At 53.9% G+C, this 19,289-nt stretch overlaps 2 long non-coding RNA genes across 2 annotated transcripts; one reads left to right on the top strand and one right to left on the bottom strand.

Moving 5' to 3' along the window:
- Positions 1-6,825: 6,825 nt before the first annotated feature.
- On the bottom strand, positions 6,826-13,731 carry LOC131494669 (uncharacterized). Its single transcript, XR_009253535.1, has 3 exons — positions 13,646-13,731; positions 11,192-11,261; positions 6,826-7,599 (listed from the first exon to the last, which is right to left on the bottom strand). It is a non-coding gene; the product is annotated as an uncharacterized LOC131494669 (long non-coding RNA).
- On the top strand, positions 13,445-17,601 carry LOC131494668 (uncharacterized). The gene is made up of 4 exons (XR_009253534.1): positions 13,445-14,707; positions 15,550-15,641; positions 16,216-16,646; positions 17,495-17,601. It is a non-coding gene; the product is annotated as an uncharacterized LOC131494668 (long non-coding RNA).
- The last annotated feature ends 1,688 nt before the right edge of the window (positions 17,602-19,289 follow it).

The following is a 19,289-nucleotide window of genomic DNA, read 5'->3' as shown; positions in this document are numbered from 1 at the left end:
GCAGGGATCAGGAGTCCTGGAAAACATTCCCAGACTGCCCGCCCACTGGCTGTGCCTGTGTGTGTGTGCCTCAGTTTACACAGAACGGTTTTAAGGATTGGATGATATTAAAGATGCATGATATTAAAGATGCAGAGGGGCCCCTGGGTGGCTCAGTCAGTTGGGCATCCGACTTCAGCTCAGGTCATGATCTCACGGTTCGTGGGTTCGAGCCGCACGTCGGGCTCTGTGCTGACAGCTCGGAGCCTGGAGCCCGCTTCCGATCCTGTGTCTCCCTCTCTCTCTGCCCCTCCCCCACTCATACTCTGTCTCTCTCAAAAATGAATAAACATTAAAAACAATTTTTTTAGGGGCACCTGGGTGGCTCAGTCGGTTGAGCTCCCGACTTCGGCTCAGGTCACGATCTCACGGTCCGTGAGTTCGAGCCCCGCGTCGGGCTCTGTGCCGACCGCTCAGAGCCTGGAGCCTCCTTCAGATTCTGTGTCTCCCTCTCTCTCTGCCCTTCCCCCCACTCACGCTCTGTCTCTCTCAAAAATAAATATTAAAAACAAAATTAAAAACAACTTTTTTTTAAACAAAGTCAGGGTGCAGATAGCATAACTATCACGCAAGTCACACACGTAATTTAATACGGAAAATGCTCCCGTAACCATGTTTACACAGTGAAAAGAAGGAAATGAGCTTGACTCAGATTTCATATTTCCATTTAATCCAACATCTCCAATATCATTTCAATATGTAATTAATAATTAAAAATGGAGATATTTTATAAGCTTTTCTTCGTGCGAAGTCTTTGGAAACCGGCTGGCCTGTCTTGCGGTCAGGCTGAGCTGGGTTCGAATCTCAGCTCCTTGCATAAGTAAAGGCCCCAGTCTGAGCCTCAGTGTCCCCACTCTGGCCTGGGAGGATTGCAGAGAGGATTACAGGAAGAGGCTTGTATGGAGCTTTCGGCAGAGCAACCCGCCCCCCCACACCCCCCACATCCCCCTGCGCTGCCTTAATGCCCAGGGGGTGAGAATGGCTGGTCAGATGGAGGACAGGACCCGGGTGGGGGTGGGGGGGTGCGGAGGTGGCCAAGAAAGTGGAAAGAGCTGGAAGCAGCAGGTGTGGTAGGAAGGAGCCAGGAGGGAGGGGCTGCCCCGCCCCGGAGCCCTGCCCTGCCCTGGGCCCTGCATCTGGCAAGGCGCTGAGTCACCTCTTGGCCTTGAGGGATTCCTGGGAGGGGTGTGCAGGGCTGCACGTCCCACTGAGGCAGGCAGGGGAGAGGGAGGGTGCCTGTCCGCGCCAGCTCTCTCTCTCTGCCCCAGCACCACCAGTGGGGAGAAAGACCCAGGTTTACAAGCAGTAGCTCAGGGCCCTCTTGGGGCTCAAGGACGCCAATCCCGCCCTAGCCCTCCCGGAGCCCACAGTTCCACGAGGGGAGATAGACCTGTAATTTTATCCCAAGGCAGGTGGGCGTTGAGTGCCAGGCCCGCCTTCCAGCTGCAGTGACCCTGGCCTGGGCTCCCATCTCTCTGAGCTGGTGTTTACACGTCTGCAAAAGGAGCCTAACTAACACTTTCTGTATTGTAAATAACGCTGCTCTAAACATAGGGGTGCATGGATCCCTTTGAATGAGTGTTTTCCTATGCTGCGGGTAAATACCCAGCGGTCCCCTCGCAGGGTAGTTCTATTTTTACTTTTTGAGGGGCCTTCACACTGTTTTCCAATGTGGCCGCACCAGTTTGCATTCCCACCGGCGCAAACCAAGAAACAGACCCTTAACTCTAGAGAACACACTGATGGCTGCCAGAGGGGAGGGGGGTGGGGGGTGGGGGGTGGGGGAAAGAGGGGAAGGGGATTGAGGGGTGCACTTGTCACGATGAGCGCCGGGCGATGTGCCCAAGTGCGCCCTCCCTAGATCGTACGCCTGAAACTAACCGAACACTGTATGTTAACTAACTGCAATTAAAATAAAACCTTAAAAAAAATTCAAGTCAATGGAAGAGTTAAGACAAAACCTTAAAAAACAAAACAAAACAACAACAACAAAACAAAAAAAATACCTTCTCTGCCCTGTTCTTTCCAGACTGCTTCGGGCCAGTATCAGGGAGATGGCCAAAGGCTTCCGTCTGGTCAGGTGGAGAGGCTCCACGGAGGCCGGGCGCCCTCACGGGCTTGTTCTCCACTGTATCCTCAATTTCTGGGCTCTGTGAGCCCTCGGGAAACGTTTGTTGAATGAATGAAAGAGAATGGGTGGCAAAGGGCGTGCTGAGAATGGTGTCCACTCGCCCAGGAGGTCTTGTGATTCCAGAGCAATTCCCGGTGAGACCCCGGGTGGGTCCCAAGATCCAGAGAGGTGAACCCAGGCTTAGGGCGCTCCCCGCGGGCTCCAGGAGCCTAGAAACACCACCAAAGGAGAGGAGACCCACTCCCTACCCCCGGAGTCCCGGAGGAGTAACTGACATCAGAGAGAGGACACTAGGAGACACTGGGCTCCTCCCGGCCAGCAGGACACCCAAGGGGGTCAGCGGGGTGCAGAGCGCTGGCCGACCGGCTTGGGTCTGGTTCAGCTGCTCAACACGTGCTCTGTGCCCGACCACGCGGGCCTTTGTTTCCTCATCCGTAAAATGGGCAGTTTCGAAGGTACACCAGATCCAGCCAGAATGTCCCCTGCTTTCCAGAGACACCCGGGTTCCCCTTCCATCTGAACCGAGTTTTACTGGCCAAATTCGGGGTACCGGCAGGGCCACTCTCCCTCCGGAGGCCTTAGGGAAGAATCCGTATCTTTGCCTTTTCCAGCTTCTAGAAGCCATGCTGACCTCTGCCTCAGTAGTCACGTCACCTCTCGCTGCCTCCCTGGTTAAGGACCTTTGTGATTGTGCTGGGCTCACCTCGATGGTACAGGACAATGGATGTCCCCATTTCAGGATCCTTAATCTTTTTTTTTTTTTTCAAGTTCATTTATTTATTTTGAGAGAAAGAGAGAGAGAGAGAGACAGCCAGAGGGGGAGGGGCAGAGAGAGAGGGAGAGAAAGAGAATCCCAAGCGGGCTCTGAACTGTCAGTGCAGAGCCCGATGTGGGGCTCGAACTCAAGAACCGTGAGATCCTGACCTGAGCTGAAGTCTAGAGTCGGACGCTTAAGAGACCGACCCACCCAGGCGCCCCTCAGGATTCTTAATGTAAATATCTGTGCAAAATCCAGTGCCACGTAAAGTTACGTATTCCTGGGTCCTGGGGATTAGGACGTGGATGTCTTTGGTGGGTCATTATTCAGCCAACTACGTCTGGCCACCGGGAGCATCCCTGCACTCCTTCCTTCCTTCCTTCTTTCCCTCGACCTCCCCGCCTTCTCTCCTCTCTCTCTTCCTCTTTCTCTCTCTCCTCTTCTTCCCTCCCTCCTCCTCCTCCCCCTTCCCCCTTCCCCTTCCCAGAGCCACTACTGTGCCCTGCCTGCCTGGTTCCTGCACCTGCACTTTTGAAACTGTGGGGGCCTCAACCGACTTGTTGCTGGGGAAAGCACTGGGTAACTACAGTGAAATGACTTTAAATCCATTTTAGGGGCGCCTGGGTGGCTCGGTCAGTCAAGCGGCCGACTCCTGGTTTCAGCTCAGGCCTCAATCTCCTGGTTCATGAGTTCCAGCCCCGTGTCGGGCTCTGTGCCCACAGTGCAAGGCCTGCTTGGGATTCTCTCTCTGTCTCTCTCTCTCTCTCGCGCTCACTCTCTCTGCTCCTTCCCCACTCGCTCTCTATCTCAAAATCAATAAAATAAACTGTAAAAAATAAATAAACAAAACCATTTTAAAACACAGACTATCAGAGAAGGGAGCCAGGCAGGAATGTAAATGACTATAATCCAGGGCAGAGGAGGATACGAGTCTTGGAGATAACAGACCGACTGCTCAAGTCCAGGCCTTGGCCCCTGGGTTGCTGCACGCAGTTCATGGGACAGAGACCTAAACAGGTAATTATGGTGGTTAAGATAAGGGCTGTAACAGAACCCGTTGCAAAGGACTGTGGGAGCTGAGAAGAAACCAAAAACTTTGCCCCAGAAGCCAAGGGGAAGCTTCCAGAAGGAGGGGCCTTGTAAGCTGGGACTTGCAGAAAATGTCAGGGCTTGAAGAGCCCAGAAGGCGGGGAGGGTGTCCCAAGCTCAGGAGCGGCATGGCCAATATGCAAAGGCACAGAGTGGACTCATGGGGTCTAGAAACGGCCGAAACAACAAGTCTGTGGAATTGGGAAGCTTGGACTCACGTTCTTTGCCGCTCCCCACTTTCCAGGGGACCCAGGCAGGCGCCACGGTCTCCCTGAATGTTTGGAAAATGGAGAGAATCACACGCACATTCAAGGCTGCTGCTGTAGTCAGGGTCTGGAGAGATGGGCCTGTGGCACGTGGACCTGCCGGCCGGCTATTGACCAGAGCCAGATGCGACAGCAGGGTCTGGACTCGCTTTCCCCCCACATGGGAAAAGTCCCCAGTTGTCAGCATCTCTAAGTCTGTGACATACCAGCAAGACACTGTAGGGTCCCTGGGACTTCCCAGGGACCTCAGACCTCTTCATGACTTCAGGAATGATAACAGCTGTCATTTATTGAGTGCTTAGGGTATACTGGGTGCCTCACATGCCTTATTTCTGACCCTCTGCAATTCGACGTTATCGCCTGCACTTTATAGATGAGGAAACTGAGGCACGGGACAAATTATGCATCTGGGCTGCACAGCTAGTAAGAGACAGAGCTGGGATCCGGGCTTTGCCCTGTCTGTGCCTGGCGGGGGGGGGGGGGGGGGGGGCACGGGGACATGCAGTAAATGTCTGAGGACAGATGGGCAGTGCTTAGGAGTGGAAAGTGGTAGGCACAGAACGAGAGCATTAGATCCTGCGGGTGCGGGACAGGACCCCCAACGGTCCCGACTGCTCCCTCACAGTCTTTCCACTGTGCATTCTTTATTACCTGCAGGGACAGGGAACTCAGTCAGGAACCTGAGCTCTGAGCTTGGCATGAGATTCAAGGGACCTTGAGGAAAGTCTCTCCCTGGGCCTCCCTCTTCCCGTCTGAGATATTTGGGTGTAGCTCACTCCCATTATCAGACCCTGCCCCCACGGGATCCGGTGAGCGTGAGCAAATATTTTATAGTAGGCAGGGCCCCTATGGCCAAGATAAGCAGTTCAGGAGCCTGGCCCAGCCCTGGTAAGTGGGACATGGGAGGAAGGCGAAAATTCCTTTAGTGGTTTGGGTCTTGAGGAACAGGGGGGAAGGGGGTGAAGTGTGGAGAGGTGCGGGCAGGGTGCTGCGTGAGAAGGGCAGCAGGGAGTGCCAGCGCCCAGCCCTGCAGGGAAGCCGTGTCTCCATCAGAGCTCACCCTGAGGTACCCACTCAAGGGGGAGATTCACGTAATTCGAGTGCCTGTTTTCTCTCCTGTGGAACAGGTGGTAAGTTACGTAACGTGTGCGTGGCGTGTCTGTGCTCAGCGTACGTGGATAAAACTATAAACCAGCCTGTTGTGTTCTGCCTCCAGACACCCGGCCTTCTTGGTCGGGAGAATTTCTCTGTTTGGTTCCCCTGGGTTCTGGACTGGTCATAACCTCTCGGGCCAGCCGGGAAGGCCAAGCTGCGGTATGGAATCTGGAATCTCCGACCCCATGCAATGTCCAGGAGCTCAGTAAAAAGCCACCTGCCCACCCACCCTGGCGGTTCTGGTTGGTTGAGCGGGACGGGGTGGGGCCAGATCCCCCGTGGGATCTGGTGATTGATGGTTATCGTGTTTGTTTCCCAGGGCCACCTTAACAAACTACTGCCGACTGGCTGGCTTAAAATAACAGCCATCTATTCTCATAATCCTGGAGGCCAGGAGCCCAAAGGCAGTTTCTGGGCCCCAATAAGGGTGTCAGCAGGGCTGAGCCCATATCCGGGAGGAGAATCTGTTCCTTGCCTCCTCCTGCTGAGCACAGCTACTGACGATGGCTGGTTTATGGTTGCACCACTCTGAGTTCAGCCTCTGTGGTCGCATCACTTCCTTCTCTGTGGCCAAAATCTCCCTCCGCCCACTCCTCACAAGGACACTTGTGATTGCATTCACGGCCCCCCTGGGTAGTGCAGGGTGATCTCCCCCTCACAAAATGCTTGGTTTAATCCCATCTGCAATATCCCTTTTGCTGTATGAGGGACCATTCACAAGTTTCGGTGATTTAAGATCTGATCTCTTTGGAGGCCATTATGGAACCGACCACAATTATTGCCCCCCTGGCCTTCCCTCGGGCAGGGCAATTGCTCAGCAAAGCTAAGTGACTTCCCCGAGGGCACACAGCTCTACAGAGACCCCAGCCTGGATTCATTCTCTTCTATATTGCAGTCAACCCAGCACAGCTAGATTTACATATAGTGATGGGACAATTCATAAGAAAGGCTGATAAATGGTGCAGATCGTGTGCATCAGAAAAAAGAAAATAGGACATTTTCATTTGGGAAAAGAACACGGCACTAAAAGTAATTGCCTGCCCACAAACAGAACAAAAAACGTCATCATTACCAAGGGGCCCAGGCTTCTCACTTCGGGAAAAGGGTATCACCGCATCTGGACTGGCTGACTCCTGAGAGAGGTGATCGTCTCTGGAGTTCACACTGTGCCTGATTCCTGCAGGGTCACGCGAAGTTATAGCTAATTCCAAGAATCACCCCTTCCTTAATAAGGAGGTGCCGGGTTCCCAGACAGTGACTCAGAGAAGGAGCTGGTAAGGTCAGCAAAAACAAAACAAAACAAAACAAAAAAAAACGAGATGAAAAGAAAAGAAAACCAAGAAAGAAAGAAAGAAAGAAAGAAAGAAAGAAAGAAAGAAAGAAAAAGAAGGCACGAAGCCCTGAGATAAGTGCCATCAGCCCCTCCCTGTCACTTCTACCTTCACTGAAGTGAAAAAGTGAAGCTTCCTCTCATCCAGGATACATGAATCATGAGGGATTTTGCTTCCTGCTTGAGAACCATCCACGGTTTTCGCCTGAACCCGATGTCGTCTAGATAAAACTGTTGAGGGACAGGTGGGTGGGCGGAAGGAGGAAAGCAGGACGGTGGAGTGTCACACGTTAGAAAGAAGCACGACACACAGAATGTTCCAGAAGGACAGGATCCAAGATGGTGTATCGAGACGGTCGAATCCCTTCCCACCGTGCACGGCAAACAACGGACGGCCTTCCAAGCGAGGCCATGTGACCAAGCCGTGGTGTGTGGTTTGTGAGCAGAAGCGAGATGGACAATCTCCAGAGCGAGTCTTGAAGGGGAAGCACGTCTTCTGCCCTCCCGCTTCCTCGCCTTTCCTCGTCACGGAGGTGGCGGAGAGTGGCGGCACCACGTAACACGGGTCCGGGAAGCCCTGATCTCGTTGGGTCCCGTGCAAGTGGCCCCGTGGGTTGTGCAACCGGGGGCCCGATGGTGAGCCATCGCCAACTCTGTGGACTGAAGCAACACCCCAGGGACGTCAGAACAAGTGCGGGAAAGAGCCGGTCCTCTCTCCTCGACATGGGCTTCAACCATGGCCGCCCAAACCCAGACTGTGGCGTGAGAGAGAGAGAAAGTTGTATCTCGTTCCGGTCCTGGTTAGTCCTGGTCTCTGTCGTGACAGCCGACCCTGTATTCCAACAAATAGACCGGATAACCCTCTATTACTGGGCAAGTCAACTCTACAGCAATCTGTTCCTCAAACACCATGGGGAGTTCTGGTTAAGACAAGACCTTTCTTGAAATGGGCATGATTTGGGCAGCAAATCCCACCTACAAGAGTCCTGTCTAGAGTGCCCCGATGGCCGGAGAGCAGCTGGCCATGCAGTGCCACGTATGACGGTAAGCCCCAGCCGGGCAAAGATCATGGAGCACATCAGACGGTTCTCTTCACGAGACCAAGGGTCCGTGGCTCCCACCGTACATGGTGGGGCTCAGCAGGCACCTGCAAGCTTAGCTTCAAACAAGCCAGAATGAGCAAAAGTAACAGAGAGTTCCCACATACCTCCTGCCCCTACACAGGCACAGCCTCCCCCACTATCGACATCCCCCCGCGAGGGTCGTGCCTTGAGGGTCATACATTTGTTACAACTGATGAACCCGCACTGGCACACCATGATCACCTACAGTCTATAGTTTACCTTCGGGCTCCCTCTTGGTGCGGTACATTCTGCGGGTTGGGACAAATGTATAATGACGTGTGTCCACCATTTTACAGAATAGTTCCACCGCCCTAAAATTTTTCTGCGGTCTGACTATTCATACTTGCCTAGCCCCTCTTCCCCCCAGGCAAACACTGATCCTTCCATTGTCTCTACAGTTTTACCTTTTCCAGAATGTCATAGAGCTGGAATCATACCGTCAGTACATAGTCTTTTCAGACGGCCTTCTTTCACTTAGTGACGGGCATTTAAGGTCCTTCTATGTCTCTTCACAGCGTGGTGGCTCATTTCTTGTCAGCGTTGAATGGTGTTCCATTGTCTGGATGGACCGCGGTTTATTTATCCAGTCCCCTACTGAAGGACATCTTGGTTGCATGATCTGTGTTTTAATACACTCCCCAGGTGATTCTGAAGGTCACGAGCATTTGGAAACAATATCTCGGGGAGCCTGGGTGGCTTAGTGGGTTGAGCTCTTGGTTTCGGCTCAGGTCATGGTCTCATGGGTCGGGGGTTCCAGCCCTGCGTCGGGTTCTGTGCTGACAGCAAGGAGCTTGCTTGGGACTCCCTCTCTCTCTCTCTCTCTCTCTCTGTCTGCCCCTCCCAGCTCTCTATCTCTCTCTCTCTCATCAAAATAAATAAATAAACTTAAAAAAAATCAATATCTCCACACTACACTTCCACCATTAAAAAAACTTTTAATGTTTATTTATTTTTGAGAGAGAGAGAGAGACAGAGCACAAGTGAGGGAGGTACAGAGAGAGGGAGACACAGAAGCCGAAGAGGCTCCAGGATCCGAGCTGTCGGCACAGAGCCCGACGCAGGGCTCAAACTCACGCCGTGAGATCATGACCGGAGCCGGAGTCAGACACCCAACCGACTGAGCCACCCAGGCGCCCCTCTACCTCCACAGATTTGACATTGCAGCCATTCCCTTTGCCTGAATGCCTTTCTTCCTAGCTCTGCTTACAGCGGTCCTGCTCATATTTGGGGGGCACCCAACATGCCACCTTTTCCAGAATGCACAGTCTGAAATCATGACTCCCTGGGGATGTCCATTCTGGCCGGAGCTGCTGGCCTCCCCCCACTGGAATGTGAGCTCTTGCAGAAGGCATCCGGTTTTCCACAGCTCCCAGCCCCTCGTGCCAGGCGGGGTTTACAGTAGTGCATAATAAATGCCGTAAGCTTGAATCATGCGCTAGGACGGCAAGCTAGGAAGGCCTGCGTCCGGACTCACAAGCAGGCAACAACGTGGCAGACGGATTCGTATCACACTCCCAGGAACGACATCTTACATACACATGTCTCTCCAGACCAAAACGCATGTCCAAAAAAAGAACTGATAAGATCGTTTTTTGTTTTTTGGTTTTTTTCCCCCCCCAACGGTGAGGAAAAGAAAAGAACATAAACCAAGTACTGTCCATCTGCCGGCACTGTTTTCTGGTGTTTGGTTTTGGGTTTTTTTTTTTGTCTTTTTCTATCTTCTTACTCCTCGCCACCCAGGTGGGTGTGCGGAATTGTCTCAGGTAAAGACGAGTGATGCTCAGAGACGTTCAGTAACTTGCTCTAGGTCACACAGCTTCAACGTGGGCCCAGAGACCCATAGGACACATAGGACCGCCTTTCTTCTGTGTCAGTTCACTTCGAGGGAAGGGCCCAGGGGGACGAGGAGGAAACCTCTCCCAGCCTGCTCTGTGTCGTCTCGAAATCTAGAGGCACCACACCTCGGGCAGGCTGGGCCAACGGGAGGCGTCGCACGGGACCTCTGCAAAGCCCAGCAGACGCGCTCGTCATCCCACAGGCCGTGCGCTGGGCCAGGCCTCCTCTGGTTAGACGCCGGCTCAGTGTATAAGTGGAAGTCGTAAAACAAGCAGTGTGGAAGTGAGCGGCCCGTCCCCGCCTGGCGGAAATCGACTCCGTGAACGTTCTCAACAGCCGGTGGCAGGCGGACGTGGAGGAAGGACAGGGACGCGGGCCACGCGTGCCCGAGTCGGCCTCTCTGGGCCCTCACGGGAACACCTTTGCGCGGACGGCGGGCAGTGGGGATGAGCGTCCGTGCTCAAGCCTCGTGTTTTAGGAGCACCTGCCAGCTCGCAGGGGGTTAGAAATCCAGGGACCGGGACCACCACGCGCTCGGGCTCCTGCATCGCTCTAAACTTCAGTCTCCTCGTCCGTGACGACAGTAAGGGGATCTGCCTCTGGGTGGCTGCGGCGATTCGGGGACATAATGTAAACCATGGGTGCCTGCTCAGGACAACCTTGGAGAACGGCCACGACCGCTGTCTCTTCAGCGCCTGCTCTGGCCCAGGATTTCTTCGCGTGCTGCTTCCTGAGCACATAGCAAAACGGGGAGGAAAACGTAATTCCCGAGGCTCCCGAGAGAACAGTGTCAGGAGGAGAGCCGGAAGGCGCACGTTCCTCTTCCCAATTCTGGCCACTGCTCCTGCTCCTGCGGGCCAGGGGCTGTGTGGTTCGCCCACCAGGACTGGAAAGCCTACATCACGCTCAGTGAAGGCAAGAACTACCCACATTCGGCTGCTACGTCCCTATTTGAAATCCATGTGCCGAGTTCACAGGATGCATCCAATGCCTCGCCTGGTTTTCCCTGCGGGGCTGGGGTGGCCGGAGGGACGCGGGGACACAGCAGGAACAAGGGGACAGAGACAGGCACGGGGACGTTGGCGGCTAGAGCATGCATGTGCAGACTTGGGTTCAGACTTCAGCCCTGCCCGCTTACAGCGTGTCCTCAGGCAAATCTGCTGCCACTGGGGCTCCGCGGTTTCCTTCCCCGCGCAAGGAGGTGAGGGAGAAGAACCCATCTGTTCTAAGGATCCACAGGTATGCACGTAGCCTGCCACGTCCAGGGCAGGGCAGGGAGGGGCTTGCAAATGGAGGCCACCTACCCCTTCCCCCACTAAGGCAGAGATGTTTAGTGCCATACCCAAGGCCACTGGGGTAGTGAGGGGCAGAGCTGGGAACTGAACCCCAGAACCGGCTGGTGGTAAAGTCACTACTCCAATGCCCTTCCCCCCCGCCCCGCCATGGGTCTTGCATGACACCAACCTCTGCCCTTAGGAAGTTTCCAGTCTCTCTTGGAGAACAGAAGCAACTCACGGGTGCTTTTTCCAAGCGCCTGCCAAAAAAAAAAAGGTACAAGGAAAGAGCTGTGGGAGATCCCAGGAGCCGCCCATCCCAGTTTGGAGAAATCACCCAAGCTTCCAGGAGGAAGCGACACAGGTTGGGTCTTGAAGGGTGTGTGGGGTTGGAGGGGTGCGTGTGCCGAGCCCCGGTGTCTCGAGTCTGCCAGTCAGCATTGGGATGGCTCCGCGGTGGGCTTCAGGCAGGCTGGCGGGGCAGGACCTGGTCACCGCTGAAGGCTTTGGCAGGCCAGCACAGGGAGCCAGAAGCGTGTGCTCCTTTCTGGATTCTTCCACGCACCCCTCCTCCCCCCTGAGCCCCAACCCCCCACCTATTACCCTCTACTATGTCCTGGAGCCCCTGAATTGGTAGAGGAACCAGAATTCGTGGTGGCCCTTTTGGCTAGGTACGATGCTAGGTCTCGAATATACAGACAAAACTCTGGAACATGAAAATCAGATAAAGGAGTCACTTAAAGTCACACGGAGGGTAGGAGAGAATCAGGATTCCAGACTTTTCCCCTCCAGTTCCCAGATCCAGCATCTTTCCATTAAATGCACTGGCTTGAAGGCCAAAGAAACCTTTGTGGTGGAGAAAAGCAGAACCTCTGGGAGCGATGCTTGGGCCTCCCGAAGACCTGCCCAGGGGGGATTGTTAACTGCTTGTTAGCAAACGTCTACTGATACTGTACTGTGTAAGCCTATAAGGGTTTTAAATATTTCACCTAAATTCTCACCACTGCTGTCCACAAAGGAGGCATTACTATGATCATCAGCCTCTATTTCACACCAGGAAATTGCCACATAGTGTTTAAGTGGCTGGTCCAAGGACACATGATTCATGGGGTTGAAAGGTTGGATTTGAATCTGGGCAGCCTGGATCCAGCTTCCTGCCCTAACTAGAATCATGTGGAAGCCTGGCCAGGCTGTGCCCTGCGCAGGTGGAGGCTGAGATCCAGCGCGAAATCTGCTCTCTGGGCTGTGCAGGCTGGCACGGGCTGCTGGGGGGGGGACGGGGCACCTTTGTGTGACTTCCACCCAAGGACCGCAAGCCAAGCTTGTCCTCCTGGGAACGACAGCAGCTGACCACATCGTACCTTTGTCATTTGCAGCATTGATTTTTTTTTTTTTTTTTTTTTTTTTTATCCTGACCTTCTCAAAGCCATTTAAGAGCACAGATAAAAATGCAAAGCACAGGGAGGCTGTGAAATGCAGCTCAGCGGCCAGCCACAATGGGAAAAGGCATTTAAACGCGGCCAGCTCAGACATTCTTCCTCCGGTGGATGGAAGTGAGTTCTGGACCAGTCTGCCCGGTGGGCAGCTCGGCAGGTGTGGCTGGCTGGCAGGTGTGGCCGCACCATTGACCTGGCGACCCCTCTTCCAGGAATCCATGTGGCCGAAATGCTCATCGGCCCCAGCGAAGATCTCTGCGGGGAACATGGTTTGTAAGAGTGGAACACCGGAAACCACCCCGCACGTCCTGGGAGGAGACTGGTCCGATCCACTACGGTGCGCTCAAATTTGGAGTACCAAACACACCTTGAAGTGAAGGCAGTAGATCTGCCTGTGATAACAGCGGATGTTCACAAGGTCTAGTTCAGGCTCAGGACAGTTCGTACAGTGCGAGGCTGTTGGGGTGAATGCTGTTTTCGTGTGGGCGTTTGGATTCACTCGCCGTGTTGCAAGCAGCAGAGAGCGGGGCTGACACTGGTCTGAGCGCGGCTGAGGGTGGACAGGTTCCGCAGCTCTCCGTGTCTCAGGGCTAAGGGCCCGGACCCGGAGCCAGGTTTCCCGTGTGACTTGCACCGTGTGACTCACTGTTGCCGTGCCTCGGTTTCCCTGCGCAGAAACCGGGCGTGCTCGCTCTTAGTGCTTTCCTCTGGGAGGTGTTTCGAGGGTGGAATGCGTGCAACCCCGCGAGGCTTTGTCTCTGCAGGCCTGGAAGACAGTAAGCCCTGGAGTCGTCGCTATGTTGAAGCCCGGAAGGAAGTGCTGGAGAATTGTGCTCAGCCGGCACCGGTCACTGGTTGTCTCTGAAGAGTGTTGATTGTTGAACTCACGCATTCCACGGCGTTTAACATTTTTGGAAAAAAGAATGCAGTCGGGCAGAGAAACAATTGGTGTCCAAAGGAGACCCTTGTTACCGACCTTCGAGGATAGGTCAATGCCTCCTTCTACTACATTCCCTGGAAAAATGGGTGGGTAGACTCCGGACTCAGGCACAGGACTCACCACCCAGGCTGCCGACTCTCCCTGCCCACCACCTCCCTGTGTCTGGTGCTCATCACTGTCAGTGTTCTTAGCCCCTGGGGTTGTCCCTTTATAAATCGGCTTCCCCCGCAGGCTTGGGAGCTCTCCAAGGACAGGGACTGCATCTAACCTGTGTCTCTGTGTCTCCACGCCTGGGCTGGGGCCTGACACACAGTAGGTGCCGAATGAGGGTTTGCTGAGTACTCAGTCTTAAAGGCATTACTCGAGGGTTGATACGTGACCCAAGGGTTTATTGGAGGAAGTTTCTTCCACAGTCTGACAGTAAACACTCCCTCTGACCCCTCTGGAATGCTCTTGGCACTTGTTTCCAAGTCAGGCCCTGAAAAATGAACCCTGTGTGTTAATTACAGAGCGAAACAATGCATTCTGGACTCCACCTCGGGGCGGCCATGTGGTCGGCCAGCTGATGCAGAGACTGTCCCCAGGGAAGGGACCTCCAGTCCCTCCAGGCCTGGGCGATAGTTCCTGGCATCCAGGTCCTCCAGGGGCCAACCACAGAAACCAGGGACCCACTTGGCATATCAACAGGAAGAGTTGTTATTGCCATGCTTGTGGGCATGCGCCCGTATGCACACCCACACCCCCCCAAAAAGAACAAAAGCAAAACCAAAATGAGATGAAAGAGGCAATGAGAAAAGGTTGGGGGGGGGGGCAAAGAAAGGGACAAACAAATGTGTTTGTGGGCCATATAAAGCCCGTGAGTTCCCAATTCCCGAAGCTCTTCCCCATTTTACAGATGAGTACGCTGAGAGGCAACAGCGTGCCCAAAGTCACCAGGAGTTAGTGCGTGGTCCGGGATGAAGTTTCTGATTTTCTGGCCCAGATTCTCCCCTCTGTTTTGTCCTTGAGGCCGAGGGTCTGCAGGCTCCAGGGGCAGGACCTCTCAGGAGAGGAACAAGGGCCACCTGCCTCCCCGGCAACCCCCACCCCCACCTTTCCCCAGGAACCCTTTGTGACAGGGGGTGCCCAGTACTCGTGCATCAGGTAGCTGATGCTGTCACCCCAGGAGGGGGCCAGAGATGAGGGACTGGGGCTATCACGTGAATACTGGGATCCGGGTAGACAGAGGCTTCTCTGAAATTGGATGTTCATGGGGAAGGAGGACCGAGGTCAGCTTTAGAGCTATAGACCAATCTGGGTTGGAATGCGAGCTCTTTTCCTTCTAAGGCAGGTGAGTGTGGATAAGTGATGGAAGCTTCTGGGTGTCAGAGTCCTCGGGTTTAAAATGGGACAGCACACAAGTCTGTGTGCAAGATCGAGTTCGTATAAACGAGGCCCCAGGGCCCAAGCAGGTGCTCCTAGGTCCAAGAATGCTGGATGGGCCAGAGGTGGATCTTGCAGGAGAGAATGTAGTCCTGTGTGTTCGTAGGAGGTGAGATCAGTGCTTCCCTGATGGTCAGCACAAGGGGGGGTCTTACTCTTTATGCTGAGACGGTTGTAGTCAGGGTCACAGCTAGTACTGGGGACAGAGACTCTCAGAGAGACCAGCTCAGGGCTTTTAAACTCAGCTCCCAGCTCCCCCAAGACGGGAGCGGGAGCGGAGCAGAGGTGGGGGAGGGGAGGCCTCAGGGCCCGGATGGGGGGAGGGGATGGGAGGGGTGGAGAGCACTGGCCCCGGGAACAAAGCCTCCAATCCCCAGGACCTCCATTAGCTGTGCGACTTCGGGAAAGTCACTCAGCCTCTCCGAAACCCAGTTTTCACAGCTGTAACAGGAAAAGCAGCATCTCGCAGGCTGGCGGTAGGGAGTAACCGAGGACGTAAAATGCTAGGGCGTAGTAGGTCCAAATCTACGTGACGCCGGAGGTGGCCCCTCCCCCACACCCCGGCTGTCCGGCCTCCCCTTCCAGGGCCTCATCTTCCCTGCCTGGGTTCATGGTTTGTGTCCAAGTAATAGTTACCAAATGGCAGTCTTTGGCGTATTACATTTATGATTTTTTTTTACCATAATCCAAACACATTTTGCAAAATTTATTACTTCATATCTTTTGAAAATTTAATGGATCCCCTTACAGAAGCTGAAATAGAAAAAAAAAATTTAAGGCGAACACAACGTTGCCGCTCTAAGTGGAGAAGCCGTCTTGCTGGTCATGAACTGAAGTCACTGGTGAGAATAATCACAACCCAAAGCCAATGGGGTGTTAAATCCTGACTGGGAAGGACCTGGGCACAGAGGCCGGCTCTCCTTGTGGGAGAAGAAAAAGCATCAGGGAAGCATTCGGACTCACTTCCTGGTAGAACCAGGAGGGCATAAGGGGTTAACTTGGGAATCATTTCCATCCTCCATGATTCATTTAATGCCTCCTGTAATTCAGAAAGTGATGCTGGGGGGTCCCCACCCCATCTCCGTGAGGTTCACACACCAGGACAGGGCGCCTGGGTGATCCTGTTGGTCCCTCCTGCTGAGGCTCTCAGGAATCTAGAAGGGCCGGCAGGGCTGGGACATCGCAGCTGAATGGGAAGGAAGGTATGTGGGGTGGGCAGAAGCCTGGATGGGCAGGGGTGGGGGGTCAGGATAGGAGCACAGTCACGGATGCCTGAGGACGGCCCGATTGCCAGTTTCCTCTCGGCACAGGCCTGTGCCCGTGAGCAAGCTAAAAGGGCTCTCAAGCTAAGAACCAACTCTGCCTTGATCTTTAAAAAAAAAAATTTTTTTTTTAATGTTTATATTTATTTTTGAGACAAAGAGAGACAGAGCATGAGCAGGGGAGGAGCAGAGAGAGAGAGGAAGACACAGAATCGGAAGCAGCTCCAGGCTCCAAGCTGTCAGCACAGAGCCCGACGCGGGGCATGAACTCCTGAACCGCGAGATCAAGACCTGAGCCAAAGTCGGCCACTCGACCGACTGAGCCCCCCCAGGCGCCTCGACTCTGCCTTGATCTTGGACTTGCAGCCTGCACGGCTGTGAGAATAAACGTGGTTTAAGCCACCTGGTCTGTGCTATTTTGTCGCAGCAGCCTGAGCGGACTGAGGCAGGGAGCACGAGGCCCGTGGCTGGGTGTCGAGAGACTTCATTTCTGCCCCTCTTCTGCTAGTGTGACTCTTGGCCGGGGTTGCCCTTCTCTGGGACTCAGTTTCCCCATCTGTAAAGGCAGGACCATTAACTCTACAGGTAAGGGGTTCTGACCTTCTGATTACAGGAAATGCCTGCACCTTAGCTGACCAGTGCTGAGGGTCCAGAACAGGATGGCACCTGGGGCTGGCAGGCTTCAAACCACCTAGAAGCACTCCAGGTGCCTAGAAGCACCCCCAGATGCCTAGAAGCACCCCCAGATGGTGGCGGCAACCCGGGTCAGGAATCTCACACAGCACTTTTTGGGGCGGTCTGGGGTCAGCACTAGGGAATCTCTGCAGGCTCTGGGAGGCACAGGACACACCTGGTTAAACATCTGCCCACTTTGGCTCCTTTCCAGAGCAGCGGACACCGCCCTACGCACACACAGGCCCAGGGCTTAGGCAACAGTTTTGCGATCCGGGTTTTTATTTAACTGGAAGACAGATACAGAGATACTTGCTCCCTCCCTCCCCCGTCCCCCACCATGCTGCCCAGCTGACCTTGGCTCCACACAGTATCAAGGTCAGGCAGGGCCTCTCAGGCCACCCTTGCGGGGCAAAGAGCTGGAGGTCCTCATGCTGAAAGTGGGGGGTCTGGATTCCCGCTCTGCCACGGGGAGGGGGGGGGCGGTGCATCTGGGCAGTGCCCCCACCTCTCTGAGCTCAGTCTATACTCCTGTAAACTGGGCTGATAATCAGTCTGTGGGCTGAGCCCCCTGGGTCTCAACCCCGCCCCCGCACAGCCTGCTCTGTGAGCTCATTGCCGTTCTCATGGGCCACTCTTCCCCTTCCTGACCTTCGTGTTTCTGCCTGGGCCCCGTCTGCCCTTCCCTGGGGAGGCCGCTGGTAGGGGTCAGGCTCGGGAGTGAGCGGTCTCTCAGAGGGGTTTTTTCGCCTCCATCGCAGATAACAGGTGATGCTAGAGAAAGTCACCTCTCCAACGTCTGTGCAGCCGGGGGTCAGCATTTGGGTTTTCTTCTCGGGGCCGCGGGGAGGACGAAGGAACGTTCTGGGCCGTCACTGGTAAGAACCTTGATGAAGGACAGAGTCACTTCCAGCGACGCCATCCCTAACCCCGTTGGCTGGCTCACTGTGCCCTGCCCCGCCTCGGGTTGAGTAAACATTTCCTCTTTTTGCCCCTGTGCCACACTTACCTCTAAAGGCATGTCCCCTGCTGGGTTTTACCGTGGCTTTGGCTTGTGAGGATGGTGAGTGCCTCCAGGGCAAGGACTGGGTCCCATTTACCTTCCAATCCCCCAGGTCAGCAGCCTCTGACCAGAGCCAGCTTCTTGAATGAATGAATAAGTGGGTGAGTGAATAACTGAAACAACAATGACCTTCAAGCCCCGTGGGAAAATGCTCTCGGTCTTTGCCAATCAATAGTGATCTGTGCCCCACTTTCTAAGTCACGCCCTAGATGGCGGTCGCCAGGCTCAGATGCATGCCACAGTGATCCGTGGACCAGACAGCTGGGCGGGGCGGGGGAGGGAGGCCGGAGAGGTCACAGGGCCCGGGGGCTCTTTTTTGGGGGTACGCCATGCCTTATTTTATTTTAGTCTATTTTGTTTTGTTTTATTTTATATTATTATTATTTGTATTTATTTTATTTTTATTTTATTTTATTTTATTTTATTTTATTTTATTTTATTTTATTTTCTAGAACACCACAACGATCATTCTTATACTTACCTCCTCAGAGTCAATAGTGTTCACATTTTACTTTTATTTTTGCTTTTATTTGCTGGGGCATTTGAAAGTAAGATACAGACACGGTGACCCACTGACCCCCCCGAATACTCCAACAAATATCTTCTAACAATAGAGGCACTATCTCACCTAGCCACATTCTATACCTCAAATGAGAGGACACATTCCTCATATGATTAAATACGCGGTGCAGATTCAAACATCCAGAATTGTCCCCCAAGTCATTTTCATGGCATTTTCCCCCAAATCAGAATCCAAATGAGATTCATGCAGTGGTTTTTTGTTTGTTTGTTTGTTTTATTTGTATAGGATACATTTTAAGTCTCTTAACCTAGATGCGTGTCTCCTGTCTGCACCTTTTTTTGTTTGCATTTCTTTGCCCTGACATCGGCTGCTGGTCTAGAGGAGGCTAGAGGTCGTGACGAATGGCCCACACCCTGGAAGTACCCACCGTCCCCTCATCCGCCTGCCACTGGTTCCCAGCTGGGCCTGAACTCAGCCATTTGCATGGCTCCCCGGGGTGCCATGAGGCACCATGGTCACATCAGAGGGCACCCGGCAGGAGGTCAGGCAGGTGGGGGCATCTGGATGACTCTGGACCCTCGCACACCTGTATCACCTGCCAGGCCTCCTCCAGCCAGAATGCCGTCTCCCTCCTCGTGCCACACCCCCACTGCCTTCTTCCCTCAGGTCCAGGAAAAGCCCTGCACCCCCACAGACTTTGCCTCCACCCCTGCCCTGGTTCAACGTAACTTCCAGATGGATGAAAACGTTCCACATCCCATCTAAAAATGCACACGTACATACAAACGTGAAACGAGAGAAGAAATACAGCTGGATGTCAGTGGACTTAACTGGGATGAGAAAGAGCCTCAAGCATGACCTGAAAAGCTGAAACCGTGCAGAGAAGAAGGGATAGATCTGACTAAATCAATCAGCTATAATGAAAACTCAGACAAACTCTGGGGGGGAGAAAATGAACCGTGAAAATTAA

This window comes from Neofelis nebulosa, chromosome 14, assembly GCF_028018385.1.
Source record: "Neofelis nebulosa isolate mNeoNeb1 chromosome 14, mNeoNeb1.pri, whole genome shotgun sequence".
NCBI lineage: Eukaryota > Metazoa > Chordata > Mammalia > Carnivora > Felidae > Neofelis > Neofelis nebulosa.
This window is presented reverse-complemented; position numbering and strand designations above follow the sequence as displayed.